The sequence below is a fragment of the Chaetura pelagica genome, unplaced genomic scaffold (genome assembly GCF_000747805.2).
Source record: "Chaetura pelagica isolate M959 unplaced genomic scaffold, ChaPel_1.0 scaffold481, whole genome shotgun sequence".
Taxonomy (NCBI): domain Eukaryota; kingdom Metazoa; phylum Chordata; class Aves; order Apodiformes; family Apodidae; genus Chaetura; species Chaetura pelagica.
In genome coordinates, this window is record NW_009952255.1 from 80,406 (window position 1) to 85,628 (window position 5,223).

Below are 5,223 nucleotides of genomic sequence, written 5' to 3' on the forward strand. Positions count from 1 at the left end.
TTCCAGGGAGGGGAAGACCAAGGTCTGAAGGCTTTAGTCAGCCCACAACTTAGATACACAACTCTCATGTCTGGATGGATGCCTTGGCCATTGGGGAAGAGTCTGGTGGGGAACACCTCCGGTGGAGATGAAAGGGCTTTCCAAGGGGATAGATGGGGCAGAGGCTGAGAAGATGTACAAGAGGAAGAAACACCTAATGGGTAGTTGTCTGGAGTGGGGAGCACACACTGTGCTTCCTTCTCCAGCATTACTCCAACTTAGGGCATTTTACCCATTTTAATGGCGTAATGTGAAACCGTGGGCACTCTAACACACCATCTCATAGTTAGAGGCATAGGATCTTGCTGACAGCTGCAGCAGTGTCAGGGAGACAACAGCCCTCATACGTTGAAACATTCAGAGGTGCTTTTCCAGAAAATAGAACTATAAGTAGATCTGACTATTCAGTGAGGGGGGGGGAGCCTTAATGCCCAAAGGCAACCAGTGCTGTCTCCACGCCAGCCTCCAGCTCCCACCATCTGTGTGTGTCCCTGCAGCCCCTGGAGCCAGCAGCTGCTGCCCCATTCCACAACACTGATAGCTGCTCCCTCCTCCCCAGCTCCTCAGGGCTCCTGCCAAAACCCACACTGCTGGGCAAGGAGAAGGTGGCTGAAGCAGAGCTGAGCTGGGAGGTAGGTACTGCTCACAGGAATGGATGTTGGTTTTATCTGCCCAGTGTTGGGGAAAACTTGCCCAAACCCTGGCACTTTACTACAAGGGGACTAACCAGTGGCAGTATTTTATATTTAGGACATTCTGTTGCTTTTCCTTCTTGTCCTTGCCTGTTGTTTTTTGGACTCTGTGAAGCCTCATTGATGCTCCACGTCTCCTCCTCCCACAGCTGTGTTTGCACTGTCTTGAAAGTGGCTGTGTTGAAAGTTGGTTGCTTCTTCACCTCCGGCTGATCTCTGTATTTTTGCTCTGGGTGACAGTGACCTGACACATCTGTCAGCTCTGCATCATTTCTTATCTTTGGTAACCTGTTCCTGCACCTGTGCCGGAGATCAGAATGGATTGGAAATGCAGGTGTGCTAGGGAGGAACAGCATAGAGGATATTTTCAACTCAGGTACTGTGTGTTCATACTTTGGTGATGGCCAAAGGGCTGCTCCTTTCTCCTCAGCTAGTTCTCTGAAAATGCTCCAGGTGGAATGTGAAACCTCCGTCTAACCCCCGGTATCCCTGAGTGCCAGCAGAGCTGGCTGCCTTTTATGAGAGTGAAATTTTCTCTCCATGCCTGGCAATTCCCCTTCTGGTGCCCCTTCTCTGCAGGTAAGCCTCCTCATTTTGATGCCCCACGCACTGTGTTGCAGCCATGGAGCAGGAGTGGGATGCCAGGGCAGGTGGGCAGAGGTGGGCAGCCGTGGGCAGAGATGGGCAGGGGTGGGCAGCAGCTGCGTGCCCCAGCCTGCCTGGCCTCCTGCCCAGCCACTTCTCTTCCCCCTGCCTGCTGCTCTGCCCTGCTCCGTGTCTGTGCCGTGTGGCCACACAGGGAGCTGGACACTTTACTGATGCTGCTGAAAACTTTTTGTTCACCGGATGATCAGAAGCCTTTACCTTTTGCATGGAGTTGACTGTCAGAGCCAGCAGGCAGACCTCTCTGCTGTGCTCCTTGCAATGCAGGGTTCAGGTCAGCATGGCTGCTCTCCAACAGGAGTTGTGCTTCCTGTAGTTGTGCTTCCGTCTGTGTTGTGCTAGACCAGCCTCTCCAAGTCTCTTCCAGGTTCATTAGTTAGCTTTTCGTTGGTTGCATACCTATCCAGAAACCCACATTAATTTATTTCCTTAAGAGTTTCTTGGAGGACCACCAGTCACCCTTGGGATCAGTATTTTGATGGCAGGTGGTGAATGCTACTTCTGACATGGTTCTGTAACACCTAAAGGCCACTTGCTTCATCTTTTTGGCCACTATTACCCTAGACCCAAGATACACCAAACTCCAACTTTGTTTTAAAAGCATGTCTTGATATCAGGCTTGTAGATATTCCCAAGGGCTGAATTTTTAACACAGCAAGTGCTTTAATGATTCCTTTTTTTTTTGGCCTTGGGTTTCTAGAGAGCCTGGACACAAATGTGCAATTTCTTTATGCAGTTGTTTCTTTCTCTTGTGCAACAGGAGAGGAAAAAGATGGGGTTTATGCAAAGCTTCACACAGAGAAGATAAATTCAATAATATTTGTAGCACATTAGTGTTGTTGAATAGCCTGTCTTATTGAGAAATACTTTAAATGCTAGCCTCCTGTGGTATATGTGGTCAGCTGCTGTTTGATGTCTTATCAGAGCACCTATTCACATTTTGAAAGGCAAGGAAAACCCCAAAACATTGTGTCTTTTTCTTTGATGTTGTGATTTCACTTTGCTGCCTTGAACCATGGATCTGTTTTATTGTATTACAGTGGAAATTTTCTGGTCTAACATTTTGGTTTTAATTTTCCAAAACTGAAATGAGATATAGCAAGAATAAATGGGGGTTCTTCTGTTCCATCTTCAGACCCATTTTACTGCTGAAAGTCCTAAGCAATCAAAAAGACAAGTCTTCCTTGTCCCAGCTTATGACAGTTTTCCTTGGCAAAGTAAGGGTCAAAGGTTTCCCTGTTCTGACTGTCCCCACCTGCACTCTTAGCGCTTCCTTAACCAACAACTCACACCAGGAAGGGTTTTCAGAGTTTGGAATGACTGGTTTTGCATATATTTGGTAATAAAGTTGCAGGAAGCAGAGCAGCATTTTAGGTAAAATAAGCACAAACACCCAAAGCACTGATTTTTATTACTGGATATTCAAAACTATTTGAGACTCATTCGAGAGCTTTCTTTTTCATCAAATATTGCCTGAAGCACTGTGCCTCAACTCTTGACCTTAGGACTTCTCAAATGTCCTTTGGTCTATCAAAAAAAAAAAAAAAAAAAAAAAAGCCGACACATTCCTATGAATCTTGTCTATAAAAGCTGTTCTTGTGTTTGTTCCTGGTCAGAAAGACACATTCGCACCTTGCGATGTCAAAAGGTTATTGGAACTTTTTGACTTTTTTAGTCTTCTGACAACAAAATGATAAGAGAGGTTCTTAGAATCTCTTGATGGTTCTTAGAATGATTTGAGTGTATCAGAAAAGAGTCAGCAAAAGAAATTTTGCCTGTTGTAAAAGGAAATACAGATTTTTTCCTATGTGGTGGCAGAAAGTTCATCTGTTCTGTCCCACTCACTTGAAACCCACAAGAGCCCCTCTTGTGTTTTCAGTATGCCAGGAAAACATGAAACCACAGTTTGGTAATGAGAAGATAACTGGCCTCACACGTACTGCAGGACATGGCACTTCCTCTCCAACCCAGCTTCTTGCTGGACCTGGTATTTTTCAGAACATTTTGGGCTGTATCTCTTGTCTTCATTGAGCTGTGCACACACATCCCCAGCCCATAGGAGAGGAGGACAGTGTAGCTGGTGGGAGTGCAAGCTCTGCTTTACCCTGGCTATGGGATCTTTCTTGCTGCTAGGGTGAACAGGGGGTAAGAAGGGCTGATGTATAAAGCAAACTTGTTCTGTCAGAGCAAGGTCAACCATCCTGCAGGAGAAGCCAGGCTTGCAGCCCTGATCTGTAGGGAGAGAAATGCCTGCAACCCCCTGATCCTCAGAGCTTCACTCTGTCCTGCCAGCATCACTGATGAAAAACCCTGCCATGTCTTCCTGTAAGCAGCAAGGGCTTGATGATTTGCTTGTTTCATCAAGCAGCACCATCCAAGATCAGCAGAGATCCCTGCAGGTTTTGTGCCTGCACTGCTGCCCACAGCCCAGGACAAGCCCAGAGCATCTGTTAAATGGTAGCATAGTCAGTCATCCATGGTCCTGATGTGTCTGGACAACTTGCTGGGTCCACACTGAGGTGGAGTGTGAGTGTCCTTCCCTCTCCCCCAGCAAGCTCTGGTGCCTGGGCTCAGCACGGCTGCCCCTGTTTGCAGCAGTGTGGATGATGGACACGGCTGAGGTGGGCAGCAGGCTCCACGGTGGGTCTTTGTTGTTGAAAACAGGTGCTGCAGCTCTGGAAAGAGAGATCTGTCCCTGGTTCTCCTGACCTAAAAGGTTTGAAAGCTCTTTCTGGTACTGGTGAAAAGACCCTGAATTGCAACATTTAATCATAGCACGAACCTGTGTAAGTGCCTGTATCCTGCACGGCCAAATCATTTCAGCATTTCTTTCACCGTGGTGAGATTGACCTGTGGGCTTCCAGCTTTTGCCAGTGCAATTGTCATACCCTCATTGCCAGGCCCTTTGACTCACCACTTCTTTTAGAGCTCTTCTGAAAACCATGAGGTTTTCAACACTTTTTGTATCTTGCACATTTCCTGCAAGAAGTGGCAGAAAAAATGTGTTTCCTGAGATGAAGTAAGCGAAAAAAGAATAGCTATGAAAAACAGACAAAAAGAACCCAAAAAACCAAGAAGAAGAATAAAGCTGCTCAGCAGCTTCCTGTTTACCAGCAGCTCAGATACAGATTTATCAGTGGCATTGCCAAGCTTCCCTCACACCTCTTCTCAGATCGCAGCAGCATAGGAGGTGTGTGTCACCCCAGCAAAGCCTCTCCTTGTGCCCCTGGCAAGGGCAGAGGCCTGAGGGAAGAGGCAAAAGATGGGATAATGCTGTGCAGATGCTTGATTTGGGATCGTACCCACTGCGGTCTAGATGGGAAGCTCCAGCAGGACAGGACCATTGCCCAGGTTTTGTAGAGTGATGCTCTCGTGCTGAGAGCAGCCTACAGCCAGACAGGGGCTGCTAAAGGCACCTGACACCTCCAAGGGTGTCAGTGGCAGGATGCAGGTCTGAATTCAGGGTCCCTGAGTCACCATCCTGGCCTTAAACCACACAAGCTTGGCTTAAGAGCACGGTTTTGCACATTGAAAACGTTTTGTTTTTACCTTTTAAAATGTGATGGGTGTCCAGAGATGCTTCTGTGGGAGTCTCCTGCAGAGCTCAAGGGGCAGAATTTGAACCAAGAACCTCAATGATTGCCCTCAACCATGCCCCAACCCCCGTGTTATTTATTTATCTGCATTTGCAGAGCCAAAAGGTGTTGCCCAGGGTTAGGTGGCACTGCTGCGGTGGGAGGAATCCTGCCAATTTCTGTGCAGGAAGCCACAGAGCTCACACCTGGAAGGTCAGCAGGCCCTGAAAATAGAACTCTGAGTGTCAGCAGGA